Raw genomic sequence first — 18,933 nt, forward strand, 5'->3', positions numbered from 1 at the left:
ACAATACGTCCTCCAACGTTGGGTGGAACTCGGCGCCTCTGCTCTCTCCCAAGTAGTTTATGAAGGCACTTCATTATCTATCATAAAGTTTCTTAAGTATGTTGTGCCTTGGTCCTGTGCTCCTGACAGGAAGAATAGAGTTAGGGCCATAGAAGGGGGAACTCCCTCCAAGAGCTCAGTTTAAATTCTTCTCAGTCATTTGAACTTAAGCATTTGTGTTCCCTGGACATAGAAGAGTAGATTTTGAGGCTAGAAAAGGGACATGTGGCCCAAGCAAGTGTGGTAGAGCAACAAGCTCGCTGTGAAATAAATTTGGGTGTGTTCCTCACAGATTTATGCCCCCTATACAAAGGGAGGCAGTGCTATCCAGAGATGTTCTGCTTCCTGAAATGGAGGCCAATTTCATGCTACCACTACTGCTCCCCTTCCTTACTAAGGCCAAACTTGCAAAAGTCTTCCAGCATCCTTAGAATACCACCGATTTCTAACTTCATCAATCCATCCTCATGGATGAGGTAGGTTGCTTCACTCTGCTGCCTTTCGCTCTGAAGGCAGTTCATCTTGTGCCACACAGCCCTCAGAAACAGTTTGGTATGGTGTGAGCTAGAGTGTTGTCACTATTCCCATAGAAAAATGAGTTCTGATCTGTGACACTTAGCAGACTCCAAGTGAAAAATGCATATTAATATAGTAATTCACAGGGTATGGTATCATGAATATAGGTAGGTTTGAAAGCTTAGCAGTGTGATTGCATCTCCACACAATGTCAGTAACATTTACAATTTCCACATCATTTTTAAAAGAGGAACATCATATGCTCCAGTAAGCACCACTGTGTTCAGGTTAATAATACCCCTTTGTATATCTGATTTGTTTTCCCATTAAAATGCTATTAGTATTTTTTCTTCAGTGTTTGAAAAAATTCTAAATAGGAGTTATGTCCATCAGACAACAAAATAGCCTATAAAAGTAGCTCCAACTTATCTTTTCTTTTTATTTTTTAGGAAAACAATATACATCAATCACACACTGGGGAGCGGATGGTCCTGTATGATAGGCTTGCCTACTTATTTCTTTACCTAAGATAATATCTACAGCATCCATGTGACTGACAGAAATGGCTTGAAGCTATGATGCAGTTGATCAAAAAGAAAATAAAAGTGAAATGCATGTCTCTACTTCCCCACAACCCAAACTTTTGCTGAGGTTAAGTGGAAACAGTGAGACAGGGTCATTCAATCAATCCACCAGTCAATCACACTGTGGGATATACTGCAGAGAGCAGCTTCCTCGGGACGTGATGGATGCAATATATACCTGACTCAGCAGCTACCAAGATTGCAGCAGATCACTGTAATTTGAAACTATGCGCCCACAATTCATGCTTCGGTTTAAAGGAAAAGAACAACACATCTGCTGCTGAACCAGATCTTGGGATGGAAATGGTCAGTATCCTGAGTCTAGTAGTAGCGGTAGCGGTAGCGGTGGTAGTAGTAGCAGTTCTAACCAAATGAGAGCCACTGCCTTTATACCTATCACCTTGTCAATTACTGCTGGTTTCCATAAGATATATATCTGTGTCTTGTGCAGACTTATCTGATGTATCCAACCTGATTCGGATCATTCAGGATCAAATAGACAACTCCAAGTTTTCAATAGCTCTTATGGAATTAGCAAATATACCTACAGCTAGTTCCTCAGGGATGAGGAACCTGTGCACCTCCAGATGTTGGACTCCAACTCACATCAGCACCAGCCTGTATGGCAAAAGATCAGGAATGATGAGAGATGTAGTCCAGGAGCATATGAAGACCACAGGTTTATTATCCTTGTAGTATACCATACTATAGTCAGGATTTACTCCAGTTTAAAAGGGAGCTAAAAATGAAATCCTTGGTATTAATATCTGCCAGTGAAGCATGGGAAATGTTAATCATTTGGGAGGAAGGTTGATTGGGCATTGGCACTGATGTTACCCATTAAAGTTCATGGGTCTACATCAGTGTAAATTGCTTGTTAATTTTTTCCCCATCCCATCTAAAGAAAATGGGAGAAGGGTTCATTATTCACTTTATGCCTAATACTTTTCTGTTCTTTGGCTTTCTGCTTGCAAAGGACTCAGAGATCATGGGCCAAAAAGGGTGCCACAAGAAGCAAATTATTTTAAGTAAAATTTATTAATGTGAGTCATTCCAATATATTAAACTGCAAAGCCAAGGCACTTCCTGAGTTATTAATGATCCTGAACCATAGATCTAGTACTTCCTCATTTTGGCTTTTATTAGCCAAGAATTCTACTGTGAGGCAACAGTAATAGAAAATTCACTCTTGGAGCCAAATTGAAGAGGAAAGAAGCAATCAATTTACATTGGGGGGCTGCAGGGGCACAGTGGGTTTGGCCGCTTGAGAGCATAAGAAGAGCCCTGCAGGTCAGAGCAAAATGCCCCATCTAGTCCAGAATCCTGTTCTTACAGTGGCCAACCAGATGCTTTCCCTTTTGTGAGAATCCTATTAGAAGACTATAGGATGGGCATTGCTATTCAGACTGTGTGCGCACCATGTCTTGTCATTGATTATGTGGGACAGGGCTTATCTCCCCCCCCCCCCCCGCAATATTTTATTCAAGTTGGCACCCCTGACAGGGGGGGAGGACAGAATTCAGATTTTAAATGAGCGTCTATTCTCTTCCAAACCACTGGAAGGCTGTGTCTACACTAACCTCTATCTTCCACAGACAAAGACCATCTGAGTTTTCCCCTCCTTTTGCCCCAATGCATTGTTTATTGTCTTTATTTTTATTACTTATTATTTCCCCCTTTTGTACAGTACAGTCCTCTGCAAGTACTTTCTCTAAAGAAAGTGGGCATAAAACTGCAGTCTCCTTTGGTAGTATTGTTTATTAAGACTGAAGGTGGCACTGTCTCTTAGAAGTACCTTCGGCAGAAGCATGCTGATAATTGAATTATGTGGTGCTTCAACTATTCTAACTTCACAAGCATTACAGCATCATATATACATTATCTGCAAACAAGCTCCTAGGAAAGCCCATGAACTGTAAAGGCCTGTGACTATTTCTACAGTTCTGTGTTCAGAATCATGCTGCAGACTCAGAAGTGACTTTTACTTAACACTCTGCCTGTTATGCCTTGAGATAAGATCTTCACTGGGGTACTTGGGTGAGGCCTGCAGGTAAAACTGTCTGGGTGAGGCTGTGGAAAGCAGAGCAGGTCTGGGTTGGAGCCAAGGGCAGTTTGGGGCAGCTCCAGCATCAAAGCCCATTGTTATTTTTAATAGGTCAAGGAGGTCATGACAAAATCTATTCATCTTGGTGTCAACACAATGCAACATGAAAGCTAGTTTAGTGGTAGATTTGGAGCAGAGCCATGACATTGGTGACAGGGGTGTAGCTCAATGCATATTCCCTGACTTACGTCACATTGCTCACCTCCAAATCTACAGCAAGCCACAAAGATGGAAACTCACTGTTATAAGAGCTTTTGTCCATACATAAAAAAAAATATATGCAGATGTGTGTGGAATTTAAGACAGGGAACCAGACTGGAGCACAGCATGTAACCTGTGCTATAGCCCCAGACCCTAAATCAGGCTCTGCCCCACCAATGTTTTTCAGAAAGACAGCCACTGGAAACTGTAAACACAGAGCATTTGCATCACATATAGTTTGACTTTAAAATGTGCTTTTTAGTTAAATGGCCTGTTAAAACAAACAATCCCTTATCAACTTCTGGCTAGGTCCATTTCTTTTGCTAGTTTGTTTGACAACCCTTTCTGTCCTGTATCAGAAAGACATAGCGTAAATTTAGGTAATTATGTTCTTTTGGTTAATTTCCATTGATCTTATGTATTGTATGCTTTTTGCAATCTTTATGTGTACTACTTAGAAACAGTTGAAATAAATAATAAATAAATATATTAGGAGAAGGAAGAAAGGTATACATCAGGTGGGTGGAGAAACTGTGGTCCTCCCTATGTTTGTTGGACTCAAACTCCCATCAGCCCCAGGCAGCATTGCCAGTAGTCAGGGATTATGGGAGTTGCAGTCCCAAAGGTTCCCGTGTAACTGGTATAAACATAAGCCTACCAGGAGAAAAGCCTCTGAATTTCACCTAACATAAAATTCAGTTTGTGGATTTGAAGGGTACTGCTCAGATGAAACACCTGCAGGAATTTTTGAGGAACTTTAAAATAAGTATAGGAAGGGTATTTTTAAAAATTCACAAGGGAGATGGTTAATTGGCACATCTCTGCCCACAGATTGTATTTCTCTGCTTTTGCTATCCATGTCTGGTGATTCTACACTGCTGTTTACTATCTTGTTACTTCAGTTCTCTCAGTTTCTAAAAGGTGTGACACTGTAGTGAATAATGTATGCTCTTCCAACGATAGATTTCTTCACTAATCATGTTTCTCAGTCTCTAGTTACAATTCCACCAACCCATTTGCTTCAAAATCAGCAGTGGGATTTAGGTGGCATTCAGAAAACTCTCGAAATAAGAACTGAACTCATTGCTCCTCAGCCTTTTCAGGGTTTATGGTCACTGGCTTGTGTTAAGTGTAACAGTGAAACTCGGTTTGGTTTTTTTAGGAACTTGGTATCAGTTGTTCCTGGAGGATGAAAGGTCCATGGTGCTGTATTCCTGCTTAAGGCTTGCTCACGGTCATTCCACCATTATATAGAGAGGTGCCTAGGTGGTTGTATTTTATAGCCAAAACTCAGCTTACGTTACTAGAAGAGTGGGTTTGTTGGGATTGATACCTTGACTGTCACTTCCTAGCTAAACAAAAACAATTTGCCATGGTCAGAATTCATCTATGACGTGAGTTGCTGTTTTCTATGTAGGGTCATAACAATGAATGATTTAGTCAGAGAGAAAGGACATGAAAGTATTGTTCCTTATGCATGTTGTTATTTACTTGCACTCAAGGCTACAGAAGGAAACAAGAATGTTGCTGGATCAGAGCAAAGGTTCCTGTACTGGGGTATCCAGTTACCCCACTGTTGGGCATCCATGGGCAGGGGCACATAAAAAGGACCTGCTTCCATTCCTATTCCCCTCCTTTCCCTTCATACCTAGAGACACAGTCTCACCATCTTGGTCACTCTCTTCTGGACACTCTCCATTCAGTTATTTTATTTTATCCATCTTGTCTATTATCTGTTCCAGTTGATTTCATTGAGGGCTCAGGTGCAGTGAGGCTGCAAGCAGTTGGGGGCTAACATGGGAAGATGAAATAATCACAGGGCAATCGCTTTGGGATAAAATAGGCTACAACTTTATTGATTACAAATGTAAGAAACTCTTGGCGTAGGCAATGGTTGTATATCCAGAATCACCCAACCCAACTTCTGGTTGATTACTGAGCAGGATTAATCCCAGGTTAAGGATCTCCTCTTGGTGTATATCTTTTCTTTTTTAATCTGTTTTTTTTATTGAAAGCTTTGAACATATGATACAATAAAATCCAAAAAAATCTAAACAAAAATAGAGAATGAAAGAAGGGGAAAAATAAGAAAGAAAGAAAGAAAGAAAGAAAGAAAGAAAGAAAGAAAATAGGAGGGAAAAGAAAAGAGAGAGAGAGAGAGAGAAATAATATGCAGAGCCCCTCTATCAGGGGTAGATCTTAACTCTTGTCTCACACAAAAGGGGGCAGACCCTTCCAGCTCTCAACTTGGAAACTTCCATCTGTACTCCCAGCCTGGGAGTTCATCCGTTCCCTGCCTGTCATGCAGGGTTCTTCATCAGTCATCCATTATCTTCCTTACATATACCATACAGTGGTACCTCAGGTTACATACACTTCAGGTTACATACGCTTCAGGTTACAGACTCTGCTACCCCAGAAATAGTACCTCGGCTTAAGAACTTTGTTTCAGGATGAGAACAGAAATTGTGCTCCGGCGGCATAGCAGCAGTGGGAGGCCCCATTAGCTAAAGTGGTGCTTCAGGTTAAGAACAGTTTCAGGTTAAGTACGGACCTCCGGAACGAATTAAGTACTTAACCCTAGGTACCACTGTATTAAGGTGATCTCCCCCTGGCCCGCCTATGATTAGTCAGAACCATGGATGAGTCAATGGAAGCCCCTGTGACCACTGGAGGAGGAAATAACATCCTTCCTGGTCTCACGGGAAACCAGCACCCCCACCCCACCCCCAGAGTCACTGTGCCCAGCATCAGGCCGCAACCGCTGCACATCAGGGGAAGAGGCAAGCAGTCCTCGTGTAACCCTGAATTGTACCATTACAAGAGTGCAGAGAAAATATTGTCTCTCTCCACATTCTCCAAATCACGCATCACAACACACTGGTTTCAAGGGCAGATTTGCTACCTGAAGTAATTAGATGTCTGTTAGCTCCTGAAGAAAAATTCTGTTTACCCCACTGCCAACAACACTTTTACAGTTGCGATCCCACTCAAATCAAATTCAAGGAGAGCAACAAAGAACAGCCTGCCATTCCGCTATGAAAATAAGAGATCTTGCCACTGACTGAACTCTTTAACAATAACACTGTCTTTCCAGAATATTAATGTATCTCACAAGCTCTTAACCGTTTTTCTCGGTGATGTTGATTGAAGGGCCTGAAGGAGATCAATAAAAAGTGCTGCATAAGGCTTATTTGTTTTAATCACCTTCAGATAAACCATAAGATATTGATCTTAAGCTTTTCAGCAGCTTGAAAAGGAGCCAAATCTTTATCAGTTTCTAATGGCATGCAGACATTCTGAGGACTAATACCACACTGTTAGGGAAAGTTCCACGTGCTGTACTAGAAGCCTTGAAAGCCAGTCTTCCAGTTTATGGCTTCCTGCAAGTTTTTGCTTCCTCCCTTACTGGTTGTGATGGAGAGTTGGAGCTGTTGATAGATTCTGATTAATGAACAAAGCAGCTAAGTTATGCTACAGAACTTGATGGCTGCAAAACATATTTTTAATTTATTTCATAAAATTCACACACTGCTTGATTGTAAAAAACAAACAAACAAAAAACCCTCAAAGTGGTTTACAAAATTTGTAACTTTTATCCCCGCTCCCCTTTTTTGGTTTCTGATGTTCTTTAGAACTCTGGTTTCTCCTCTTCATGATGATTGTATTCTGCAGTTTGATAATATCTTGACATAGCTTTCAACTCTGCTTCAAATTTTGTAACCTACACTGTTCCTGTTGTCTTCACTGTTCCTTATTTAGTATGTCCCATCAACCCGTGCCTTGGAACAGCCGAAGTAAATGGCTGTATTCCATTAAGACCTTAAATGAAAAGTAAACTACTTATAGAAAACTATTTTTAAAAAAGCTGCTCCTTACAACCTGGCTTTGTACTCATTTCATCAATAAACTGAGCACTCTGGAATAAATTTTTCATAAGTTAGTCTTCATTAAATAGTAGCCGATCAACACTGAAGTGAGCAGTGCACCCATCCATTAGTAGTGATGTAGCTTGAGCAGTTAATTTGATACATAGAAAGATGTAACAGCAAGCAATATACAGTATTCTAATTTCAATACATGCCAAAGAATACTGCAGAGTAACTGGAGATTTTACCCTATCCCTATCTCCTATCTACATTTTAACTTCATGCAACTAACCTGTGAAGCTGGTTAGGTCAGGATAAAAGGGAATGATTTGCTCAAAGTCACCCAGTGAGCTTCTTGGCTGACCTTGAATCTAACACATTCCAACACTCTCCAGTTGGAGTCTATCCACTACAACACAATGGTTCTGTTGATGTTTGGACAAAGTATAATAACTCCAAAGCCAAATCTGGTGGTCTCTGAAGCAATAACATCTAAACATTCTAGGAAGCATATAGATCCCTACTCAAGGGGCTGTGGTTTGGGGCAGCAGTTGTGTTGAAAACAAAACATTTGAATTTGATCATAGATTATTTAAGTCTATGGAAGCCTGTCAGTGCAGAGAGTTGACTATACCCAATGACCTTTGCAGAGTTCTGAGGATTCCATTACACTGAATTTATCATGATGAACCTTGCCTTCTACAAAATGTCATGCCACATTTAATTGTTTTATGACACAAATGGCATTTTCTTTTGCTGCCATTTAAACTGTGTTGAAAAGATATGTTCTACTTTTACCTCCTCTTCATACATCTCAACACTGTTGCCACCTGCAAAGAAGTTTTCCACTACCTTTTTCTCAATAAACTCCTTACCATTTGTTTTGCAAGGACTGCAAGATCCAGGGCCCCAGGTTAACCACCTAATGTATATCATAGTTTGTGAAATGAATTTATGGTGCAATATAAATGCCTATGGTAAACCTAGCTTTTGACCTTTATTTAATGTGTGCACTGATTGCTTCGGTATTTAGAGGCAAAACCTTTGAAGTTTAAGGTAGGTATTTTGACAAATAAAACACCCTGTCTTGATTACTGTGCAGATTAACATTTAAAATGTCAAACATTTGGGGGCATAGTCAAAATATAATTCTAACGTGTATGTCATACTGTTGGAACAGCAAGAAAAAGCTAAAGTGCAAGAAGGAAAATGGGAACTAAAGCACAGGAAGAAATTCTAACTAAGCTCCTGTTTTTCTACCTCCATTATAGCTTTCTCTTGCAAACACTTATGGCATTGTCCTTTGAAATACTTCTTTGAAGCATCACTGTGGTAGCTACTGTGGTAGAAAGTCAGGAGCTTCCAGGCTACTTTCTAACAGGACTTAACCATTTATTTTAATGTAGATCACAATCAAGGTCAGAACCTCTAAGAGCAGTCAGCCATCTAGACACAAACAACAACCAGCGGTTCTTCTGTCCCATGCAGCCTCAGGAAGGTAGGTGGTATCTCCTACAATTATTAACCATTCAGTCTCCCAGTATTGAAAAACCTATTTGTTTATCCACTGAGCCCTCCGATCTGGCAGTGCTGTCACATAACATCAGGCCAGTCCAAAATAAGACCATGGTGATCCACAATTTGATCATGAATGAAGAAAGAACTGAGCTGGTGAAACCTCAGTGGGTAAACTAAGTGCATCTGACTTAACTCAGATGTGCCCACCCAGATAGCACCAGTCCAGGCTTCATCTTGGGATGGGCTTAGAGGGTCTGCACTTGGTGCTTTGCCTGTGAGTCCCCACCCCTTTTATTGAAGTTGAAGTTGGTGGAGAGGGTCAAGGTGGGGCAACTGCAGACTTCTGTAGATGATATGGATTATCTAGACTCATTCCAGTTTTGTTTCAGGCTTGGTCAGGGAACTGAATCAGGCTTGCTTGTCCTGATGGATTCCATTTTGTTTAGAGTGGGATCAGCAGCATGCAACCTTATTCCATCTTCTCGTTCCCTACACCTTTTGTTACCACTGACTATGAGATACTCCTGAACCAGCTGTGTGGGGACACGTTGTTAGAGTGGTTATGGTCCTACCTATAGAGCTGAGACCAGAAAATAGTATTAATAGAGTGCTTTTCAGCTCCCTGGCAGCGGGCACACTTGGAATTTTGAGATAGTGCTATTGGCACCTAGCACAAAATGGCTGCTGTGTTGTGTGTGACTGCCACATTGAAAACAGCATAAAAAGAGACTAAAATGGTGCAGATGGTCTCCCACATATCATATATGGTGGATTTCTGAGTGGATATTTGCTGAAACTTTCCATGGATGTCAGAGGGAGTACTGGTGACTATGGGCAGCAGGTTGACAATCCCTGTTCTAGGCAGATGCTCCATATTCATTGGCTTCTCACAAGGCTAACCACAAGGTTACCTGCCACGGCAAACTTTGGTAATACAGCTCCCTGAGTGAGGACAAAATTGCCCCCCCCCATCTTATTTTCACAATACAGTGGTACCTCGGGTTAAGAACTTAATTCGTTCCGGAGGTCCGTTCTTAACCTGAAACTGTTCTTAACTTGAGGCACCACTTTAGCTAATGGGGCCTCCTGCTGCTGCTGCCACCGCCACACAATTTCTGTTCTCATCCTGAAGCAAAGTTCTTAACCCGAGGTACTATTTCTGGGTTAGCGGAGTCTGTAACCTGAAGCATCTGTAACCTAAAGCGTCTGTGACCCGAGGTACCACTGTAATTCCTTTTTAATTCATTGTTCCTTTTTAATTCATCATTATCTTGTGCCTCCTCGGCTCAGCGCCCAGGGCGGGGGGAGGGGACTGCCCACACCTTTATAAATCCACCACTGGCTATATTTGTCCAAAAAGGTTGGCAATGTCCTTGCTGAAGTTTATATAGTATTTTGTGATTGTAAATTGTGATTTGATGCTGCTTCCCAATCTCAGAATATTAGATAAAATTCAAGTGTTCTAACCACTAGGTGTATTCTACCACTGCCTAAAACAGTGTAGGAAGGAAATCTGATGAAATTATTCATAGTAATATACCAAGAGAGCCATGAAAAGACTCTGCAGCAAAGCTTTCCCCCCATTTGCTTCTGTTGTTACTCGTATTTCATCTGGATGTTCATTCACCGTTGACCTCTTTGTAGCATGTTGTTAAATCAAATTTACTTGAGGTTAAATTGGTATGCTGCTTGATGAGAGAGTTTACTTTAAAGCCAAAGCTGACATGATGTCCCATCTCAAGAATAAACACTGAGACATAAAATATTATCACTTCTGTTAACTTCTAGAAAGGGGGTTTCAGGCTTCAGGATATAACTGGACGAAGCTCAGGAAGACGTTATTACTCCAGTGAAGTGGTGTAGTGATTGTTAGGTCATTCAGGTGTTTTTAGTTGCTTAAAACTGAGCACCAAGTGTTCTCAGTGACACATTATGAATTCACATAAACCATTTTCTCAATGGACCTCATTCCAATGCAGCCCTGAAAAAGAGGATGGCACAATCTCTGATAATGTAATCAGGGTTTCCAAAGCATGTTTTTACATGTCTTGCTTACTCTTATTCATGTGTGTACATTTCCCGTAAATTCTGAGATAGTAAAATTTTGTCTAATTTAAAAAAAATAATTATTATTTAATGCGTTCTTACTTGTTACTGCTCATGAACCAAGACACTGTGCCTTATCTCACTTCCTTCTTGTTGCTGTCCCTTAATTTACAAATAACAGTAGAACCACCAACAATAATAAATTAATCCCCTGGTGAGGATTTCCTTTTATCCCTGCATTTCCAGGCCTACGCTAAATGGTATTTGTTTGTTTTTTTGTTTTTTGTTTTTGTTTTTTTTGGTCAAATAGGTGCCCAAACAGAATATTAAGTGCAGTTTATAAGAGAATGTTGATTTCCTCTACAACAAAATCTGTGCTTTCTCTGATGGAAGCACTAATTGTCATAGTATACTCAGCATTTTTTTGTTTTTGTTTCATGAAAGAAAGATATGCAGTTTTGTAGTTTAACAGCTATCCAATGCATACTTGCTGGGGAGTAAGCTCCTCTGAACTCAGTGGTACTTATTTCCAAGTAAACAAGTTTAGCATTGTGTTTTTAAACCCATTATCTATTCACATAGATCTTATTTATCTAAGATTACAGTAACCTTCATCCTGTTCTTCTCTCCTAAACCACCACTATCTGTTTGGGTGCTGTAACTATTACAGTATATATAAAATTTCAAACCAAACCACAAAGCAGCAGGGTATCAATGGTTTTGTTTCTTTTAACTGTAAAGTATGAAAAATGCATTAGACAGAGGCAGGGGTGGGTTGCCAAGTGGGGCAAATCTGCAATAGTAGCTTCCCTACCACTTATAGGCAGGCAGCCCTTACCTCTGGCTGGTCAAAGTCCTCCCACCTCCTTGATGTGGATCTCAATCCACAGGAAGGGCAGAGGAGAGAGCATCTCTTCTTCCCACCTCACTCCTCTACCTTTGGGTGTCAGTCTTACAGCCCCTATCCCCACCTGCTCCTTTTCTTCCTTCTTTGGTAGCTCAGCTGGTAGAGCATGAGACTCTTAATTTTAGGATTGTGGGTTCAAGCCCCATATTGGGCCAAATATTGCTGTATTGCATGAGGTTGGACTAGATGACCTTTGTGATACCTTAGTAAAGGTAAAGGTACCCCTGCCCGTACGGGCCAATCTTGACAGACTCTGGGGTTGTGCGCCCATCTCACTCAAGAGGCCAGGGGCCAGCGCTGTCCGGAGACACTTCCGGGTCACGTGGCCAGCGTGACATCGCTGCTCTGGCAAGCCAGAGCCGCACACGGAAACGCCGTTTACCTTCCCGCTGGTAAGCGGTCCCTATTTATCTACTTGCACCCGGAGGTGCTTTCGAACTGCTAGGTTGGCAGGCGCTGGGACCGAGCAGCGTGAGCGCACCCCGCCGCAGGGATTTGAACCGCCGACCTTTCGATCGGCAAGTCCTAGGCGCTGAGGCTTTAACCCACAGCGCCACCTGCGTCCCCCTGTGATACCTTACAACTCTACAATTCTATGATTCCTCTTCTTCTGTCTGAGGCTGCCAAGACATGCAATTTCAATCTTGCTCTTTCGATCTCTGCCCCACAAAATGTAAAATACTAGAAATGATTGGACACTTTCCCCACCTCTTCTATTTTCACAAGCATGTCCTTCTCTGTGTTCTGAAAAGGAAATATTTTTTTTTAATAAATATTTATTGAAGGTGTTTTTTTTATAAATTACAATACAAATAAAGAAACAAGATAACACATATCATGACATATTTTCTTAACTTCTTTGGACTCCCTCGCATCTCCCGCTCCTGCGTTCCTAATTTATAAATATCTAACCAGCAATTTATCACCTTATTTCCATTCTTATTATCTAAATTTCCAACGTTGTGTCTCAAATTTTCGATATCATTTATTCAAACCTTAAAAATTTAAATTTAGCCTAATAATTATCAAAATTTGTCTTTTCTTAAATTTAACTTATCTTCATATATCACTTCACCTAACTTAATGGTGCCAAGTTATTTATAATCTAGCATCCTTCTTAACATTCATACAATTTACAATGTTTCTGTAGGTAGGTCTTAAATTTCTTCCAATCTTCTTCTACCGTCTCCTCTCCCAGGTCTCGGATTCTGCCGGTCATCTCGGCCAGTTCCATGTAGTCTATCAGTTGCATCTGCCATTCTTCCAGTGTGGGTAAATCTTGGGTTTTCCAGTGCTTGGCGACAAGTATCCTTGCTGCTGTTGTTGCATACATAAAGAATGTTCGGTCCTTCTTTAACACCCTCTGGCCGACAATGCCCAGAAGAAAGGCCTCTGGTTTCTTAGGAAAGGTATACTTAAATACCTTTTTCAGCTCATTATATATCATTTCCCAGAAAGCCTTCACTCTAGGGCAAGTCCACCAGAGGTGAAAGAACGTTCCTTCATTTTCTTTACATTTCCAACATTTGTTATCAGACAAATGGTATATTTTTGCAAGTTTGACTCGGGCCATGTACCATCTATATATCATTTTCATAACATTTTCTTTCAAAGCATTACATGCAGTGAAGTTCAACCCCATGGTCCACAACCTTTCCCAGTCCTCAAACATGATATTATGCCCAATGTCCTGTGCCCACTTTATCATAGCCAATTGGACCGTTTCATCTTGTGTGTTCCATTTTAACAGCAAGTTATACATTCTTGAAAGTACCTTAGTCTTAGGCTCTAACAATTCCATTTCCAACTTCGATTTTTCCACCTGGAATCCTAACTTTTTGTCAAGTTTAAAAACTTCTTTAATCTGAGCGTAATGTAGCCAATCTCGCACTTTGTCTTTCATTTTCTCCAAACTCTGCAATTTCCAATTATCTCCATCTTTTTCTAATATTTCCCAATACTTTGGCCATTCGGCCTCCATATTGAGTCTTTTCCGGGCCTGAAAAGGAAATATTTAAATTCCAAACCGCCCATGGGAAGTTAAACCATAACCACCAACACATCTTAACTGCTACAATGCCTACAAATTTCATCCACTTCTATCAAAGGATTGGAGTGGAGTTATGGCCATTTGAAAATTTCCTAATAGTTAAGGGGGTGGGGAAATGAAGAAATGGCTGCCCTTGTGAGAAAACCACTGGGGGACCTTCTGAAATTTGGTAGGATATACGCCCTCTGAAGTGGAAACTTGTAGCAAATTTCAGATTATTCTGTCCTTTTTACAACACACACACACACACACACACACACACACGCTACAAATATCCCTGGACCTATCTGCCTTTAATTTATCTATTTGGGTGGGGATAACATGCCTGCAAATTTCATCCACTTCTATCAAAAGGGAGGAAGTTAAACAAAAATAACTTCCTCCCTTTTGATAGAATAACTTCCCCGCAAACAAAAATAAAGATTTGATTGTCCATCCTTGTTTTATGTTTTCCATCCTTGTTTTATAGAGAACTTAGACTCAGGTGTGACTTGTGATCCAGGTACCATGAAATTCCCATGGGAGTCTCCAGGATTTTTCCAGAGGTGTTAGTTGTGGATTACATTCACAGGGCACTATTCAGTCAAATGTAAGCACATGCTTAGCTCTATCACATTAACAGTGATACTTAGAAGTGCTTTATTTTGGTTGAATCACACTCTTAGTGATTTTCTCAAGTCTGCTCAGCTGCTGAGCTGGATTACAGCTCAAGTCTCTCAGGTACAAATATAATAATAGCCACTGAACCAGAGGAGCTCAGCTGTAAATATATGTTCCAGTTGCCACACTGGTGTCTCTGGAGTTGCTGCCTTGAATGTCATGTGTTATTAACTATTGAGAAATTTGGATGGGAGAATAGCACTATTGGTGTTTTATATATGAGACTACCTCCCTCCTTGTGTCCTTCAATCCAGTATAATTAAATTGAGGGTTGGATTCTTCAAAGAACTGTGTTATGCAGTAAGGAATGAAATAATGAATGAATGTATAAAATGAGATTAATTTCTTATATTGCAATTGTGATGATAATGCCTGTTCACATCGAGCCAGTTCATGTACTTCTTACTTAAAACTTACAGATGAGCGGGGTGGTATGGATGGTGTGGTTCTTGTTTTTAACAGCAGCTTCATGTGCAGAATCAGAATATGAAAGTTTTAATGGGAGAAGAATAAATATTATAACTTACCATTGTCCGCACATGAAACTGGAAACCCTATTCTCTCTCAGTTGTCAGAGCACAAAAGGTGGCCCAAGGTCAATAGCACTGATTTCACACACACAGAAAAGGTTTCCCACCTGCATGCAACTTTACACGTTTTCTTTCTATGCCACTTTTCTTAATTTTACAAATTGATGTTTGATCTCTGCTTTGAAGGGTTGCCGAGCAGAGTGTTAACTGATCTAACAGCAGCAAATCCTTCTTGCAGGGAATCTAAATCAACTCTCTGTGTTGAGTTCTGCATCACTAAAACAGAATCCTCCCTCTTGGCTTAATTATAACAAAGCTTTTCTGTTGGAGAAGAAAAAAAGAAGTTACGCTGCCACCAAAATAAACAAACCTCATAATTCTTCTCCCAAACTGCAATCACTCAGCTCTCAATAGAATGAAACTTCACTTTATTGGGTTCATTTTCAATGCTGTCATCTTTGCCCGCAACCCTGGGATGAACTCAGTCCTATTGTGTTCACAATGCCATCATGGCTATAGAAAGAGCAGAGCTGATCTGAAACACAGGTAAAATTGTCCCCTCAGCCTGCAATCCTTCCAGGTTCCTCAGTGGTGTTGCCAATTTAAAGATGACAACTGTTCCTCTGAGATTCACTTTCCATCTGCCTCTGCTTTCAAAACACTCAACAACACTTCTACTCCTTAACTCCTAAATATATTTACTGACAGATTTTATGCACGCACAAAAACCATTAAAAATTGTCGTACCTGAACAGATCATGGGTTCATCTGTTCTTATATTCTGCCTTGGCAGTATCTCAAAGGAAACTTAAAGCTCCCATTCTGCACCTGGCCAATTAAAAAGTGCTATATGTAAAGAATGTCATTAACTTCCTGGTTACTTTGGCCACCTAAAAAAGAAAAAGAAATCTTCTATTGCCTAGTTGCAAAGGGGGGTATTTCTACAATTATAGAGTTGTGCAATGTGTTATATATTCTCCCAGGACACAAGCCAAGAGGAGCATAGCCAAGAACAACAACTTTAATGATAAACAAAACTTCAGTGGAACTAGGGGTGGGGAATCTCCTGCCCTGGGAGCCTGAATACAGCTCTTCAGGCTTTCTCCATGCCCCTCAAGTGTTTTTGCCTGGCCACACATGTCTTTGAACTGTGGTAATGCCTCCTGTTTGCCTGAATGGAGAGACATCTTTCTGGGTGTAGACAACTCTGAGCATTTGAAACTGGGACAAAGGTGCTAGCATAATAATCAGGAAAACTATCATGGCTATAACCTTCTGAATGCACCCCTATTGTTGGTGTCCCTGCTTTCCACTCTACTGTCCCAATGGGCACCAGCCACCACCACTGCACATTTTATTCAACACAACCTAGTCTGTATAAAATTACCCTAATATGCCATCACTGTTTCTCTTATTCCATATGCCTGTTATTTGTCTGTGGGAAATGCTGTTTCAATTTAGTATGCTATATAAATCAGCTAATATTAACCTGCTTCTCCAATGCACAGGGCATTATATTTTCTTAAGTGTATTGTCTCCAAATGTAATCAGTTTACTGGATATTTATATGCAGGTCTGTAGAGCAAATCCAGGTGTGCTTCTGAACTCATTTTGGGTTCAGTCTGTTCTATAGGAAGCTACGTCTAAAAATAAAAAGTCATCATGCCAAGTGGCATAAACATGTGCATAATGCAAAAACACACACAAAGAAATGTAATTCCTGCTTGGCTTAAAAGTTATATTGATAGAGATAGTGAGAAAGAACCCCCTTAGGCCTCAGAATTCCCCCTTAAGAACACCAGGAACTGTGTCTCCTTTTGGGACAAGGAGGCACAACAGAGGCGGTGGTGCCTTTATGATATATGCTTCCTTTATACATATATACAACCTGAACCTAGATGGAGGGATTGTGGGGCATTCACATCCTAAGAGGGGTTTGTGCTTTCCAGCAGCGCAGCATTGGATTCAGGGGCATCCTAAGCACCATCCCCCTGTATCTCTTTAACAGCCTGCTCAAACCAGCCAGTATGGCTGCTGTCCCTCAGTCCCCACATGGAGTTCTGCCCACTTCCTCCTTTCCAGCAACATTTGCAGAAAAACAACTACTCCCCTTCTACTTCCAGCAAACACCCCCCCCCCCCCCCCGGTCACCCTGGCATCTTCTGTAAAAGATTGCAAAAGGCAAAGATAATCCTACCCCAAAACTACTGGGGTCTTATATTTTGTCAATGGCTTATCATTATTAAACAAACTAGGCTATTGTCAGCTTTTTGTTTCTTCAATGACCCACCCTCAGCGAGCTCACCCAGGCTGGCCTCATGAGGAAGCTAGCCTGTATTATTTCCAGCCCTTGCTAAATTCATGAGTTTATGAGGTTGTTCAAATTCTAACCCTTCACTGAATGTAGAGATTGGAGGGGGTAGTGGTCTGCCACCCACAACTCATAACAATTTTCAGCACTTCTCTTAAGGTTTCATAACATATCACATACACCATCCCAGTGTCCCCAGCCGGCAAACCCATATTATCATCCATATATTCCAGATGAGAGGCTGATAAATAGTGTCCCTTGTTTAAGAGCATAGCCAATATAAGATTTGAAATAAAGACTTCACAACTTATGCACTAGACATCTAATTGTGTAATGTAGAAGTTAACGGCTAAGCTACGCGTGGCCTGTAGATTTCTACATGTATGGACATTTAAGCACGTGGCTGTCCAATCAAAGAGATCATAATTCCATCCATGTCTTTGCCCACCACAGGAGACCATGATGTGCATAATATTTCTGTCTTACGTTTGGGCAAAGGGTAATAAATTTTGATGTAGCTCAGCTTACAGGAAGTCTGTCATCAGAGTCAGGACAACACAGCAAAGATTTAACAGAGCACTAACCTTTATTCCAGTTATGAGGCAGCCTAGCTATGTTGACTAAGAGAATGAACCTGGCACACCCAGAGAGTCAGAGACATGCATCTTGGATGCAAGTTCTGGAAGACCTAATTCCTGCTTTGCAAGCCTTTTTTCACCCTGGCCTGGAAGAGCAGGGCCCCAATTGCAGCTATAAAGCTGAGGGTATTGCATTGGGGGATTGTTTAGGCGGGGTTGAGATTGGGGTGGAATTGTTGTCATTATTATTATTTTGTATATTTATTTTAGATCTTATGTGGAAATTGTTCAGATTGGTTGTATATTTGTTATGTTTTGTTTATTGCTTATGACTACTTTTGTTGTAATGATGTATTTTTTCATGTTACGCTGCCTCAAGCATGGTTTGAACTATGGCAAGGCAGCATAAAAATAAAATTACACACCCAGAGAAATTTAATATGAACAGAAAATGGGTATCTTAAAGATACATTTATTGGTTCAAGGAAAATAATAATAAAGAAGGAATAATTCCTAGATGCCAATATCCAAGTTTGGAGAAAGTACTTTTTGGTGAGAGAACCCCAGCAAAACATTGCAGAATATGTAGCAAAGTAAAGCATGGAAATATAAACTGTTAAATGTTTAAAAATGCCCTTTAAAGGGAGTTCCAAAGTTTCTCTCCTCAAGCATAGAATAAGACAACATGTTTGGCATGTTAAAAAGGGGTTACTTTCAAACTCTTCAAAGATCAGGTACATGTGCTTCAGAAAGTTGCACAGGCAGTAAAACTTGGCTTAGTTAAAAAGTGGTTAAAGTTCCTAAATTATTGGTATAAGAATTCAAGAGTGAGAGCCTTACAGTTTGAGCTGGAACAACCAGTTTAAACTTCTTTATATGCTGAATAACTCAGGTAGACTGAGGAACAACAGGCTTGATTATCCATTTCCACCCATGGTAATGGACATAGCTATGCCTGGCAGGATAGTTTATGATATCTACCCCTTCGTGCATTTAATTAGTTTTAAGCATGTTGATTAT

At 40.6% G+C, this 18,933-nt stretch overlaps 1 long non-coding RNA gene across 1 annotated transcript; it reads left to right on the forward strand.

Moving 5' to 3' along the window:
- Nucleotides 1–377: 377 nt before the first annotated feature.
- LOC310833697 lies at nt 378–18,112 on the forward strand. The gene is made up of 4 exons (XR_014558886.1): nt 378–515; nt 1,005–1,445; nt 8,720–8,811; nt 17,789–18,112. It is a non-coding gene; the product is annotated as an uncharacterized lncRNA (long non-coding RNA).
- Nucleotides 18,113–18,933: the final 821 nt, after the last annotated feature.

This window comes from Podarcis gaigeae, assembly GCF_964106915.1.
Source record: "Podarcis gaigeae genome assembly, chromosome: 1".
NCBI lineage: Eukaryota > Metazoa > Chordata > Lepidosauria > Squamata > Lacertidae > Podarcis > Podarcis gaigeae.